The sequence below is a fragment of the Neovison vison genome, chromosome 6, assembly GCF_020171115.1.
Source record: "Neovison vison isolate M4711 chromosome 6, ASM_NN_V1, whole genome shotgun sequence".
NCBI classification, from domain to species: Eukaryota; Metazoa; Chordata; class Mammalia; order Carnivora; family Mustelidae; genus Neogale; species Neogale vison.
In genome coordinates this window covers 181,881,197-181,897,314 of record NC_058096.1, presented here as the reverse complement: position 1 = coordinate 181,897,314, position 16,118 = coordinate 181,881,197, and the positions used below count along the sequence as shown (strand labels likewise).

The following is a 16,118-nucleotide window of genomic DNA, read 5'->3' as shown; positions in this document are numbered from 1 at the left end:
ATCCTGGATTCTAGGTGCCATACTTCTCTCAACTAGGCTCACCAAATTTTTGGCAATTTCATCACATTGTTTGTTAACAAACTCTTTCTTTTTCATATTACAGTTATACCAAAACCTTCTTTATTTTAAACTTTTGGCAACAGCTTTCTAATAATGTGTGATTTGTGTTATGTGTGTTATGGAGGGGTACAGGGGAGGGGGCGAGGACAGGAATTTCAGGGACGTAGGAGAGAACTGCTAAGTACCAAGAGAAGTAGGAAATTTGAAAATATCAAATATTTGACACCAAGTTCAAGCTTGGCACAGATTGTATTTTTCCTTAGCCTGTGTAAAGGGAGTGTTTCTCCAGGTTTCGTCTGTGAGTCACTTAATACCAGCAGCATCTTATCTGAGAGGCTCTGCCTGAGTACCACCCCCCCACATGTTCTCTCATTCACCTTTGCTTGCTGTTGCTCTACTAGAATAGATTTCTGTTCCTAGTTCTTATCACTATCTACATTTTATATATTTTTATTTATGGATTAAAACAGGACTTTTTTTTTCACCACTATATTTGTAAGACTTAACACACAGCCTAATTATTTGTCACAATGAGTATACTAAATGAATAGCTGAGTAAGTAAAAGAATGATTTGGGTGTTAATTATATATGCAGATTCCTGGACCCCCCACTGTACCTCCTGAATTAGAATTTCTTACAGTTGGGTCCAGGACTGTAGGGATTCATCTGTATGCTAAAATTTTAGCATGGCTGTTTTTGCATAAGTTCACACAACATTCAGTACACCAGACCCAACAACAAAGTATAAAGAGCACGTTTTTGAAATATTGAAAAATGGCCATCTACCTTTACATTCTTTTTCTTTTTTTTTTTTAAGATTTTATTTATTTATTTATTTATTTATTTATTTATTTATTTGACAGACAGAGATCACAAGTAGGCAGAGAGACAGGCAGAGAGGGGTGGGGGAAGCAGGCTCCTTGCTGAGCAGAAAGCCAGATGTGGGGCTCAATCCTAGGACCCTGAGATCATCACCTAAGCTGAAGGTGCCCCACTGAGCCACCCAGGTGCCCCCTACCTTTACACTCTTAAAAGAAGAGTGCCTCTATCAAAGCATTAGTATATGACCATTTAGATCTTAAACTTTAAGGCATTTGCATGTTACTGAGCACTTGAGGATCACTACCTCCCAAACCATAACATTTGCTATAATGTAGGTTTGTTATTTAAGGAGATGGAAGGAACTTAGTAAAATCTTGGTTTGACTCCAAAGCCACCCTACCTTGATCATTCATGCTAACTTCTTAAATCCCATTTCATTGCCAGTATGACATCAGAGATCTGTATATACATGGATACTGCAGACTACTGTAGCTTACGGAACAAGTCCCAGGTAGATCATTTAAAAAAGTCACCCCATAGACACAGCTGGGTTCTCGTTTATGAAACTCGTTCTAAATGCTTATCTCAGAAATCCAATGCATAGTGGGAAGGAAAAAATCTGCTTCAAGCCTTTTCATGGAAGGAGAAATTCTTATTTTCCTATAAACTTCATTACTAATAAAATAAGGGAGAAGAGCAATAAGAAACAAATAAGATTAAGAAAGCCAAAATGGTTTTTAAATTAAGTTATTCTTCTCAGACTTTTCTAGGAGACAGCAGCAGCTCTGCAACCACCAGTTTATTGGAAGTCAGCCTGGGTTTTTTTGAGTTTGAGACAGTTTGAGAAGCCTTTATGTCTGCCCCACTTTTAACTTACTAAATTAATTATACTTAATTTGTTTTTCAGAAGTAAATGAGAATCATATGAATGACGAGCTAAGCTGTTAAATCCCACAATGGTTTGGTCACTTAGTTCTGCCTCCCAGATAGCTGGACAAGGGCACATTCTATGTTTTTACCTTTGATCATTGTACAAAAAGAAAGTCCAATATTGCATAATATAAGCATAATGAAGAGAAAATTGTCTACACCATTACTCAGTGCAGCTGTCCACTGAAACACTGTCTGTTGAGCATGATGTTTACATAATTTTTACCTTCAGGTGAACTATTGGGTCTTAGTGAAGTAAGGAGGAAGAGAAGCAGGGAGAAAAAGGAAGGAGAGGAAAGTAAGTAGGGAGGGAATAAGAAAGAGAAGGAGGGAAAAAGAAAGAGGAGGAAGAATACAATATTCAGAAAATGGTATTATTTTTCCTTCATGATGCATCCTGTGATAGGAAAAGCCAGTTACTACTAAAATTAAGCATTGAACTGAGGATAAAAAATCATATTCCATCCTTGGACTTCATATTCAGTAGGTGTGTGCCTTCAAAAGATCACAAATTTATTGATTTCTTACTTGTAAAGTATATGATTTGGAGCTAAATGATACTGAAGAAACATTCCATCCTTAAAACTCTGTGGCCCTTTGATTTTTAATATATCTGTCAAATTTGAAACACGATCAATAAAACATTTAAAATATAAGTCACAAAGTTAAGGGTTGGCTGTAAAGAAGCTAAATCAGTATTTATAAGAAGAAATAATTTTGAATAAAATGATAATAATTGTGAAGAACAATTATTGTTGTACTATAATTCAATCTTTAGTATTCTTTTTTACATCTGTCTTTTTTTTTTAAAGCTTTTATTTATTTATTTGACAGAGATCACAAGTAGCCAGAGAGGCAGGCAGAGAGAGGAGGGGGGAAGCAGGCTACCTGGTGAGCAGAGATTCTGATATGGGGCTCAATCCCAGGACTCTGGGACCATGACCTGAGCTGAAGGCAGAGGCTTTAACCCACTGAGCCACCCAGGAGCCCCTAATCTTTAGTATTTTAATAAGAAAATAAGCAATATATGTTATAAATAAATTCTTTAAGTCAGTAATTTAGTTTGAGAGTTTTAACAGCTTGAGTATATTCACAGCCAAGATCTATGGTAGATATGGGGCTGGTATCACACATTTACTTATTTTTATTTTATTTTATTTTATAATTTTATTTTATTTACTTTTTAAAAAATTTATTATGTACCCCAATGTTTATAGCAGCAACATCCACGATAGCTAAACTGTGGATGGTATCACACATTCACATGCAAAGGAGTGGGGCATCAGGAGAGGTACAGACAATAGGAAGAGGAGGAGACTGGAGTACTGGGGAAAACAGCCTCTTCCAAAACTGGAATGTTCTGCTCAGCTCTGGAAGATTGGTGCCATGTGTCAAAGCAGGACTTGTCTTGTCAAACTTTCTACGTTTTTAATAATAAAAAGGACAGAAATTTGAATTTTATTGTCCATGGTCCTAGTGTTTAAGAAATGGAAGCTGGGGAGCCTGGGAGGCTCGGTTGGTTAGGCATCTGACTCTTGATTTCAGCTCAGGTCATGATCTCTGGGTTGTGGGATTGAGCCTCCAAGTTGGGCTCTGCACTGTTGCTCTCTGTCTCTGTCTTTCTTTCTCTTAAAAAAAAAAAAAAAAAAAAAAAAAAAAAAGGAGGAAGGAAGGAAAAGGCAGATAGAAAGGAAGTTAGGAAAGGAAAGGAAGGAAGAAAGAAAGGAAGAAGAAGGAAGGGAAGGAAAGAAGGAAAGGAAGAAAAGAAAGAAAAGGAGGGAAGTAGGAAGGAAAGAAAGTAAGAAATGGAAGCTAATGGGACGCTTGGCTGGCTCAGTCGGAAGAGCTTGTGACTCAGTCTCACTATCATGAGTTCAAGTCCCATGTTGGGTGTATAGATTTCTTAAACAAACAAACAAACAGACTTAAAAAATGGAAAAATGGAAGGAAAGAAAAGGAGAGGAGAGGAAGAAGAAGGGAAAGGGAAAGGAAAGGAGAGGAAACTAATTTAAGGCTCCATAAAAGCCAGTGTGCAAGCTGAACAAAAGGCACCGATGTGCAGTTTGTCGCCTTTGGTTCTAGGGTCTGTGGAGGTGCCTTCTACTCATTCAGCTACCAAGTGAACTACTGTCATTTGTCACCCTTAATGACAGCTTTGTAATGATCTCAGTTAGATATTTAAAGATTGGCCGTCCCTGTGGACTTGAGAATGACCGAGACGTGAAGATAGTATACATGCCATGCAAAGTGAAGGAAGTTTGGAGACTAGATTTTTTTGCAGATTTCTCTGCTAAAGGAGTTGCTCCCAAGCAGAATCCAGAAGCTCTGGGACCTACGCTCCTTAGAACAGAAATGAGCTGCTCCATTAACCTGCTTCTGTCCACTCTAGTGCCCGGAGACTAATAGTGATTCATCACATGAACTTCTAGCCATCTGAAAGAGCTAATTCAGACTCATCCCCAGGGTGGTATTGGTGCATTAACAGGTTATGGCTCTTGAAGTAGTTAATAAAGGCGGGGGGGGGGGTAGGTAATAGACTTGCTGAACAGTTAACTGAAAATTTCTCATTTATACCACGATGGTTCTGAATTTTGCCAGCTACTTCTCTGTACCACTGGGTCATCTTTCTTGTTTGTTATTTTGTTTCTCTTAAGGAAGAATAATGTTAGAGGAAGGAAACGTTCATTTGTTACTGGAAACCTCCAATAAAAAGATGTGCTACACAGAACAATCACGAGAGGTCCCTGGTTTCCAGCTTGGATTTGTCACTGCTCCAGATCACTCACACATCTATATATTTGTTTTTCTGTCTAGCTAAGATTTACTCACATAATTGGTTTTATTGAGTCCATTTTCTCAAAGATAAGAATTATATGACATTTTTGATTTGTGCATGTATTTGCTTTTCTGCATCTTTTGAATTTTTGCAGTTCTTGGAACATAGAGAATGTGCACCACATTTGTGTTGGCTTAGTGGATGTCGAAAGAGTGATTTTAATGATGCCACATATTTTTTACTTTGTTCGTAACTAAACATAGTTGTGTAAGTCACACCGTTTGAATGGGTCCATGTGCAATGCCAGATAGGGGTAGCACAAAGTGCTAATATTGATTTGGAAAGAGTGAGCTTTTCTTATGTGTTCCTTTCCAGCAATCATCTTACCTAAGATAGATAGTATCAGTAGGCTGCACTATCATTGTGTAGGACAGAGTTGCAAAAATGCCCCACAGTTTTTTATTTTAGTTTTTTCCCCTTGGGTGCTTTGCTCTAGCTCTGTCATTCAGACCTTAATATAAGGATAACCAATTAGTAGTTAAAAGAGTTGAATGAGTCTTTTTATGTACTGTATTCAAATGGCACTAAATTCATTGCCACATGAATAGGACGTGTGAATTATTTCTTTATGCACTTTTAAAGCAAGCCCACACAGTTAATGATACCGTTCATAACCCCTGCCTTTATTGCTCTTTACTATACCTTGGGAATCATTCTGAAAATGGACTCGTAGAGCTCCTATTTATATTGCAGGAGAAAAAAGAACTCAGAAGTAATAAGAATGTATAGTTTTTCAAATAAATAGAAAGGGAGAAGTAGTTTTGAACATAATACTCGAATGGAACAACAATGAGAACACTTGCTGGCAATTTACATCTTTAATAACGCATGACTATTAAACTAACAAAATGTGCCTGTCCTATATCATTTCTGCATCGTATAGATGTATGTTGTGGACCTACTATGTGCCACACATTAAGATTGCCAAGGTAAACTCTCACTTCCTGTCTTTGAGATTCAGACTTGGGAGCTTTTTGGGAGACGCAAAGTCAATGTTCATTATTTGACTCTCAGAATGAATGATCCTTGGTCTTTTAACAGAGGACATTCTAATTAATAATATAGTCTTGGGGTTGTAGGAAAAATGTGTCATTCTGGAAAACAAAGATCTTCTGTCTCTTTTCATATAGGGCCATTTGCATAAAAGAGCAGAGCGCTATGTGAATTACACTTCTACATCTCCATGTAAACATTCCTTTGCAGTTATTGCTTCCTGGTCAGCAATCCTGAGCACTTTGAAGAGTCTTAAGTTTGGGTTTTGGGAAAGAACTACAGGGAAATACACCTTCTGTAGTTGAATATTTGCCACTTAATGATGTTATTATTTAGTAGTTGTTATTTAGTAAATTTGCCACTTAATGGTGTTTAATGGAAGCATCATGCCTAATGTTGACTGTGACTACGCGGACTGCTGCCTCTAAGACAGCCATTTCCTTGGTTCATGTACCTTGTGTCAGGAACTGTGTTGATCTCTTATTTGCATGACACACCATTATTTAATTGACCAGTGGTTTGGCAAACTAGCTAATAGAGTAGCCTGCTGAAGTCTATGTTCTGGCTCCCATACTTGCTAGTTGTGTGGACTTGACCAAATAGTTTAACATTTCTGTGTCTAACTAACCTCATCTGTAACACTGAGACAGTGGCGATATTTCCCCAATAGTTTTTTATGAGATTAAATCAGATAATACACATTAATGCAACACACTGTAAGCCTTCAATAAAAGTTTGCTATAACATTTATGTAATATCACTCGATTAATATTTGTTATGATATTTTTACATCACTTACTGGTCACCAAAGAAGTATCCTTTTTTTTTTTTATTATTGTTTTCTTTTTCTAGATAAGGAAGTGGGCTTCACCTAACTGCTTTCATCAAAGGTACTGTATTTCTGAGTTTAAATGCAAATCTGACTGATCTGATGCAAGCACAGAAGAATGATGATATGTGTTGGGAAGAGCATGGGCCTGTGCCTGGATGTTTCTAGAATTCCGTACAATAATATATTATACTCAGACTCCTTCAATACCTGTGGGGGGAGGCATGGGAAATATAATGCCAGAATCTTGTAAGTATTCACAGTGAAGCAGAAGGGTTAATGCGGTGGGATTGTAAGGTTTTAAAAACTTGGTGGTTGCTGTAAGAAAGGAGTGGAACCAAGTGAGAGGTGGTAAGTTTGGATCAGCATTCTAGGGGTCTTCTAGAATGGAAGAGATTTCTCTTCAGGATTCATGGTCCTTGAAATCTCTTGAAACTTGATAAAAATAATATGGCTTCTAAGAAAAACAAACAACTTCGTGTGGAGAAACAGAAATGAAACTGGTGGGTATTTGAAGTGGGGGTGGTGGTTCTGGGTCTGTGCAGCTTGTCTTCTAGGAGCAGATCATATTCTTAAGGGCAGTTGTGAAAAGGTCTATAAAATCTACTAAGTTCAGTAACCATGGCCAACTGTGATGTACAGTACCCCTGGTCAAATATAAATGCTTAGGGAAAGATCCTTCTTTCTTATAGCTGGAAGAATTATGTAGCTGAATCAGGACTTGGTACCAAGAGCTGTGTCAGCGATAGGAAAGCAGGCTCTGCTTAAGCGTCTGCCCCTTTGGACCTATAGGTGGCGCTGATGGGCACCTTTAGCAATGACACCAGCGAAGGACAAATGGAGCTCGGTCTTTACCAGGGGCAGCTTTGGAATTTCTACTTGGGGGAGGTTCAGTGTCAGCAATCTAATGAGGAAGGGTAGGGCCTGACCTTGAAGCTTTATCTGCCTAGCAGGCATGCTATTTTCACTTAGATTGTAAATTTCTTTGGGATGCCCCGTGGTTGATGGTGATTGTGAAACTAATCCCTTTCTTCAGGGTACAGGTTGGCATCGCAACTGTTTTTTCTTTATTTATAAAAACATTAAGCTCTGGCTTTGGCGCCAGTAACCTCAGGATGGAAGCTTGCTTTGTGGTGTAGGAGCTGAAAGCTTTTCCTTTCTTTTCTTCTAGGTTCTTTTGCTGGTCTAATAATTAAGTTGAGCTAAGATAGAAAAACAAATTTAACTTCATACATATGGGAGCCCCATAGACAAATATGAGACTCAACAGGCAGACAATTGAGGCTTTTGTATACTGTCCTGAGTTGAGAGGGGGTCGGGTTCTGGGCTTCAAAGGGGAGGAAGACAATTCACGGGAAAATGAGAAGAGCAAATGTTTGGTAAATAGATGGTTGCCCTGTCATACATGTTAGTCTTTCTGATATTGAAAGTTTCTTTGACAATAACTCTCTCTCTCTGGTACAAACCCTCTATCTAAATTCTTTGAGGCATGGGGTGCCTGGGTGGCTCAGTGGGTTAAGCCTCTGCCTTCGGCTTAGGTCATGATCCCAGGGTGCTGGAATTGAGCCCTGCTTCTCCCTCTTCTTCTATCCTACCCCCGCCCCCTTGTGCTCACTCTCTCTCCCTCTTTCTCAAATGAATAAATACAATCTTAAAAAAAAAAAAAAAATTCTCTTAGGCAGTTAAGGAAGAGGCAAAACAAAAACAAAAACTCTTCCTGAGGCTGCTGGGTCTTCATGGTTTTTAGCTCAGATTAATCCACAGGCCAACATGGTACATTTTGGGGTGGTATGTGCTACTGGCCCTCAGTGGCAACCTATCTGATAGAGACTGTGTGGTTTTGCGGCATCAGGGGCTTAGGATGGGATCAAGTTTTATTTTCATTTAGAACAATAAGGTAAGAGCAAATAGGATAGTCTTCGAACACATGTGAGCTGGTTGGGATTCTTTAACCTGTCAGAGGTGGGCATGTTCTAAATCTGTAAGGCAACACCTCCAGAGTTTATTCATATCATAACACACAATTACTTACTCCCATTATAACAACAATAGGTATTAAAACAATAGTTACTAATCAGAGTTGTTCCCTGATTATCTTAGGATCCAGTGATGTAGAATGATTATTTGAGCACTACCCCCCCAAACTCATATGTTGATAGTATTTGGAGGTGGGCACTTTGGGAGGTGGTTCAGTCCTAAGTGGCGAGCCCCCATGAATGAGGTGAGCGTCCTTATAAGAAAGACATCCGAGAGCTCGCTCACCCCTTCTGCTGTGGGAGGACCCAGCAAAAAGGCAGCTGTGAACCAGGAAGCCGGTTCCCACCAGGCACTTCATCTGCTCCTGCCTGGATCTCGGGCTGCCCAGCCTCTGGAACTGTGAGAAGTACATTTCTATTGCTTATAAGCCACCCACTCTGTGATACTCTGTTGTAGCAGCCTGAACGGACTGAGACATCCAGGAGAGGATCTCAGCCTTCCCCTACTTGAAATGGTAGAAAGTGAGTCTGCTGGGAGCTGGCTGATCGCAGAGCCCGTGCGACATCCCTGTAGCATTTACCGGCATTTTGTCCTCATTCCTTTTCATATTGGTGCATCTAGTTCCTTGCATTCATTCATCTGTTACTTCTAATTTATAGTAAGGACTCTGCTCTATTTATTTTCTGCTCCTTCGATGTATACAGCAGGATGTAAAAAAGTGCCTATTGACGAAATGAACAGCTAAGTGATAACATTTTGGTTAAGGCAGTTTTACTTGGCAGCAAGATCTCTTTTTGAAATTATGCTGAGAAGGACTGTCTTGCCATTATTTCCCTGGTGATCTCTGGGCACCGAATATAATGAGAATTTCTTTCCTTGCCATGGTAGCAACTTCCTTTGCATAAGATCTATAAATTAACCGCTGGGAGTTGATTTAAGCCTTAGGGCAGGTTGGGATTATTCATTTTCCTCTATTTTGTGTTCATATTTTAATTCCTGTTTACTTCTCCTTAATGTTGGATGCCTTCCTTAATAAATTTTTGGTACAGAGATGTTTCTAGTGGCTGATATTACCTTAAAATTATGAGAATTTTTTGTTATTATTTTGTGAGAAGAAAATTAAAACTAAAAGCATGATCTGTAAAATCTCTTCTCTTTACATGATATGTAAAATCCTATAAAAGGATGTTGAGTGGGAATTCATATTTTTGTTGTTGTGGATCCCAAGTTGGTAATTAGAGTTCACAGCTCAAAACATAGAGACCAGCTAATCTTTAGTAAGAGAGGAACAAAATCTTAGTAAAGAGAGAAATAAAACCTTAGAGCCAGAATCTTCCTCAGAAGCTTCCTAAGAACCCAAAGAGGTCAGAGTTCCTCAGCATTACCAGCTGCCCTGCTTGTGTACACAAAAATTTGGAGGCAGGAAGATGAGAGTGGCTCTCTGAAATTGTGCAAATTATGCATTGTTTGTGGGAAGAGCCCCCCCACCAGCACCTTTCCTTATGCGAAGTCAGGTGAAGGGGTCTGACTTGATTGTTGATTCTTGAACAGGTTGATGTGCCTGAGAGACGGGACCCTGGTAATGTGTTCCCTGAATCACTGGTGGACTTCCTGGCCTGTGGCCGTGTGGCTGTGGGCAGGGCAGGAGAGATCTGGGGAGTGGTCATAGGATGGGACAGTGGAGCAGCTCATACTCTTACCTTTGGATCCAGCAGGGGTGCACGTAGGTCTATAGATCAACTAGACCCCGGAGTAAGTGGCTGGTTGTGAGCTCTTCTTGTGGGTACTTCACCTAAGGGGGTTGCTCAGAGTGCTGTGACACTCGGACGCTTTGGGATCCTTCCGGGATCAGGAGTGCGGGGTAGACATGGGGTGGGAGGGGATGGAGATGAAAGTGCCTGAGGCTGATGCAGGGGCCGACCCACCAGGCAATCAGGCTTGAAGTGACAGTTATAATTCCAAGATGCTACAGAAAGAGGAAGAATAAAACAGGAGACGGCATTCTTCTCCTCATTTAATAAATTCCATCCAGCCTTAATTCTGGACAGAAATGAGGAAGGAGAGAGCATTTTGAATCAGCCTAAATTTTAGTGATAAAAAGTGACATGAGGCTTATGGAACGACAAGACATCCCAGAAGGATGGGAAAGGTGAATTTGGCAAAAGAGTGTTGAAAGCCACGTTTGACAAAAAAAGGGAAATCATTTCAGGCTAATGCTCTACCTGAGGTGAGGATCCTTGATCAACCAATTTCAGCGGGATTGGAGAACTCCATGAGGCCTCCTATTTTATTTTCCCTGAATGTCGACCCTTGTGCCCACTGATTATTTCTAGCCGGTCCTAGGCAGAGAGGTTGTCAGGGAGATTGCAGAGACCTGCTTGATACATTTACCACATGGGAAATTCTCATGAGATGAAATGAAGGGAATTTGTGAGGGTAGAGAAAAACTGTCAAGATTTTTAATTTTGAATGGACATCAGCATCCATTGAAGCCAGGGATGCAGAGCTGCAAAAGCTGATATATTCATGCTAAGCTGTGGACATCAGGAAACATGCGATACGGTTATCTGACAAATAGATTCAGAGGAGCAGCGGAGAGAGGGAACGGAAATCAAAGTGAACATTGATGAATGTGGGGAGAGTATTGTGCATCGAGCACGCATCCTGCTTCTTCCTTTTAATATGCGTGCTGTGTTTGAAGCCCTCTTATGAAAAGTCATCTTTCATGTTAAGTGGAGATCATGTTTTTGTGACAATTCTATTTGGTAGTCATATCTCTAGCTATTAAAAATAGCATTGTGATAAAACCCTGTTTTGATATCTGCTGACTGAAGTCATATGGTAGATGTTTTCTGCACTGTAGCACAATTTCAACAGAATGGGGGAAATGACATTTTTATACTCCTAAATAGCGTGCATGTAAATAATTTTACCAATTGCTATAAATACAGGGAATTCTTATATCTACTATTTACTTTATTAATGGATTAATGAAAATTAATTTTCATTGTTTTTATGCTTTACCATAATATTGCTACTGTTATTTAAAACATGTTTTCATTATACAAGCACCTGTATGCAATGTAAAAAAATATTGCGAGAATTACTTATACTTTTGAAATTCTCAGAGTATGTCTACATTTCTGTTATAGTTGTTGCTGTAATTCTCTTCTTACATTGCTCTTTGCAGAATTTGCACAGACTCTTCTGTACTTTTCAAGTCTTAGGAGTACTGACAGACATATTTCCAATTCATAATTTTGTTTGTTTTTCTTCTTACCACACACTGTTCTTTGTCATTTCTGAATGGACTTTATGATCTTCTTCCAGGTCCTAGGTTTAGTAATGTGTGCATTTCTAGTTCATAAATTTTAAGCCTTCTTCCATTATCCTTGTCCTGTTTCCTCTCAGAAACATTTCAAGAGCACAGACTTCTTTTGTTACAAGGCACTATTTTTTTTTGGTTCTGTGGAAATACAGAAGATGAATTGCACGTAGATTCTTCCCTCGCGTAGCTTATGTAGTAAGTTAGTGCATGAGCCATGGCACTTTCAATGTCCAGTAGCCCCAAGCAAAAGAGAATTTTAGGTCTCATAAGTAGGAATACTGCAGAGTTGTTTACATTGTGGAAACAAATTACAAGATCTGGTAAGAGTTTCTATTGAAATAGTTCAAAAGCAACAGTCAAGGGGCGCCTGGGTGGCTCAGTGGGTTAAGCTGCTGCCTTCGGCTAGGGTCATGATCTCGGAGTCCTGGGATGGAGTCCCGCATCGGGCTCTCTGCTCAGCAGGGAGCCGCTTCCCTCTCTCTCTCTCTGCCTGCCTCTTTGCCTGCTTGTGATTTCTCTCTGTCAAATAAATAAATAAAATCATCAAAAAAAAAAACAAAAAAAGCAACAGTCAACACATTTTGTGGCATAAGTTCCAAAGATGAACTGACTGCTGGGCTTCTACTCCCAAGCTGATCTGTCCTATCATTCATTTAGTCATTCTTACACCTATTACTTTCTGAACTCCAATACTTGCCAGACATTTGGTGCTGGGGACATAGAGGTAAGTAAGACACATTTCTGTCTTTAGAGGAGTTATAGTCTAATATCGGGAGGTAACAAACAGCCCAGCCAATAAAGAGGTAATAAAGTGTCAGATGGTGATAACTTCCTATTAAAAGTAAGGACATGGGCCATTGTTAGACAGGCTAGCCAAGGAAAGCCTCGCGAAAGTGGTGACCTTAGATCAGAGATTTGAATGACGGGCAGCTCTGTGAAGATCTGGGAAGGAGCCATTCAAGTGAAAGGAGCAGCAGCTGCAAAGCCTGTAGGAAAACAGGAACTTAGCAAGTATTCTAGGGACAGTGAGGAGTTCATTGTTTGTTTTTCTGTTAGTTTTTGTTTTTGACTGGGTATAAAATAGCTAGAATTTGCTCAGTGGATTTTTCATGGCCAATAAATAAATAAATAAAAAGAGTTTGCCCCTCCTTTGAGCATATTAGTGCACCCTCTGAAAGTGGTTACTTTGCACCACCCTGGCCAACAGAGAATTTCTTGTCTAGGAACCTGAATTTTTGTTTTGTTGTCTCCTACACAGGTATTTAAGCTCTTTAATTCCCTAGAGGAAATTACCATTCCCAAACTTAATTACTTCGCCTCTGTTACCTCCTTTTTTTAAAAAAAAAAAAATTATTTACTTATTGGAGAGAGGGTAGAGAGAGGAAGAGGCAAAGAATCCCAAGCAGACTCTGTGCTGAGCAGGGAGCCACAGAGCTCCATCTCACAACCCTGAGATCACGACCTGCCCAGAAACAAAGAGGCACACACCTAACGGACTGAGCCCCCCAGGCAACCCTATTATCTCCTTTAATGTTATTCAGGAGCTGGGTTCTTTAGACCTTTATTGTTTTACCATTAAGTGTGATCAATATTGGCTTGGTGTTAAATTCAGCATATTCACATTCTTCCCTGTCTGTCCCTTCTCCTATTGCTTCTGTGGATAGAAAAAAAAAAAAAATCACATATGTTATGAAATTATCATGTCCACAAGTTTGAGGTCGTTTGTTTTCTATCATAATAACTCCTTTAAAAATTTAGCCATGTTAATATGGATGCTTTTTGTTGTTAAATTATAATCTTCCTGCCTGTATTTAAACTAGAGGTGGCAGGTGGAGAGATGGTAACATGCATGGATGTGTTTCCTAACTACTCCTTACTACTCTTGCCCATATTGTAGTTCTCCAGATTGTACCCAGAGAGTCTTTCTGAAACACAAATCTGACCACACCACCTTTCTGATTAAAATTACTTTCTATTTCTTTTTGGGTAAAGACAAGCTCTTTACATGATTTACAAGGTGTAAATAATACGGACCAGGATCAACTTTGACCAAATTCACCCTCTCTTTACCAGTTCCCATACACTGACCTTTTCTCCCTCACACTCTCCAGGCCCTCCCAACCACAGAGCCTTTGCACGTGATCATCTGTCTGTTCACTACACTTTCTTCCCTCTTTGCTGAACCAGCTCCTACACATCCTATATCTCATGTCAACGGTAACTTCACTAGAGTCGTCTTTCCTAGGTGGATCAGTCTTCTCCCTCTAAAATTATACCCCTTGCCTCTCCTTCTTAGCATTTATCATATTTTCAGCTTTAACTTTATTTGCGTGAACATTTAGTTAGTGTCTGTTTATCCCATGTGAATGTAAGTTTCATGGCAATTGGAATAATATTTATATTTGGTTATCATTTTATCCCATGGTTTAGCCCAGGGTTTGGCACATGGTAGGTCCTTAATAAATGTTTGTGGTGTAAAGAAACAAAGATAAATGAGTAAAAATGAATGAATGTCTCTACCAGGTCTACTCAATAAAACTTCATTCAATGATGGAAATGTTCTATATCTGTATTGTCCATTATGTTCATCTCTAGCCCCATGTGGCTGTTGAGTACTTTCCATGTGATTACTGTGACTGAAAAAATAAATTTTAAATTATCTTTCATTTTAACTAATTTAAATTTAAATAACTATATGTGGCTAGTATACATATATACCATATACATATATACTAGTATACATATATACCATAGTACACATATATAGTATGTATATCTAGTAGAGTAGCTAGTATACATATATACCATATCATAAAGGGCAATTCTAGAAAGAGTATGATATCACATGCAATTTCTAATCCCTGTAAAGCATTGTGCATTCACACACACACACACACACACACGTTAATATTCAAACATATTACTATTTCAATATAAATATGTTTGCTTAAGATAAACCATCCTTAAATTAGAACATTCAAAACTACTAAGCCAACTAAGGATGTCTTTAAACAGAACAGATATGCCCACTATTCAGACAAGTTAAATGAGAAAAGATGTGACTTTCAAGTTAATCTACCTACAATCCTCTAAACCCAGATGCTGCACTGGAATTTCCTGCTATATTGTTAGTTGCAATTTTTTTACTCTAGTGTGAGTTGGGTTGACATTTACATCACCAAATAATTTCCTTCTTATAAGCAGCACATTGTTTGGTTTCTCCTAACATGATTTTGAAAATTTAAATAGAATAATTTTTACCATTTTCAGGAACATTTAAGACACCTGCAGTTGGAAAATTGCTTCCCACAGTTTGTGAAGTACAAGGTATATTCTGCCTTAATCAATGCACATTTTTTTTCTTGTTTCTTTTATTTGTATGAGGATTTACCCAGTTCGATAATATGCAAGAAATATTATTAATGCTATATTGACTTCTTACACTTTACATATATAAACCATTGTGATCTTCGCAGTGTCTTCATTTTTCATTCTGGTGGGCCATGCATATTGTTTATCCTCAGCATTTTTGTGAAATAAGAAACAGTATCTTCCATTTTAAGTAAGCAATGTAGACAGTGAGTTCTGTTAGCATGGACTCTATCTAGTCTTGTTCACCACTGTATCTTCAGTGCCTCCTGGCACTAGGCTTATAGTAGGCATTTAATTCTTAAAACAATCTGTGGCTTGTAATTATTCTGTCCACTTACTAATGATGAAATTGCCCCTTAGATTGGAGAGGATGTGGGAATCAATGACTGCCCAAGTCTACATAGCCATTGAGTGGTAGGGCTGGGCCACACTCTTAATGATTGTGTGACTTATCATCTAGTATCATACTAACATTTTATGGATTTATTTTTCTATATCAAAATGATTTGTTATTCAAACTTTATATTCATTGGTCAGATATCCATTGTCAGCTTAAAAAAATAAATCCATAGTGTATAGGACAGAAGCAGATATCCTTCTTATTTTCCAGTTATATTATAGGTGCTTTTAACATATGTATTATTTCTATTGCTGTGTATTGATGACAGCAGTGGTTTACGAAAAAAAATTTTATCTCTGTGAAAAAAAAAATGTCTTATAAATTATTTTAGTTGCTATGTAGGATGACAAAATTTTGCCCATCATAGTGAAATACTTAGTACTTTGCTGCAGAGAGAGCTAACAGATGGTTTCTAGGATGTCGTGACAGGGAACAGTGGATACTTAGGGACCACTTGTTTGCCTTTTTCCAGTAGTCTAATTTTTTATGTATTAGTAGTCTTATAGTTTTTATGTATTCGTAAAAATGTTGAATGGAAATTTGAACCTTTACTTGTTGTAATTGAAAAAA

General features: G+C 38.6%; 1 protein-coding gene across 6 annotated transcripts in view; it reads left to right on the top strand.

Moving 5' to 3' along the window:
• The window catches only part of CHL1 (cell adhesion molecule L1 like), a 220,588-nt gene that overhangs the window by 62,757 nt on the left and 141,713 nt on the right, over positions 1–16,118 (top strand). For 2 of the 6 annotated variants that reach the window (XM_044253143.1, XM_044253144.1), the window contains exon 1: positions 6,505–6,532. The exons of 3 other annotated variants lie outside the window; for them this stretch is intronic. The gene's annotated coding sequence lies outside the window, so the exon portion shown is untranslated. Of the gene's footprint in view, positions 1–6,502; positions 6,533–16,118 lie in introns of those variants that run through there. One more of the 6 variants, XM_044253139.1, reaches the window with a different exon arrangement.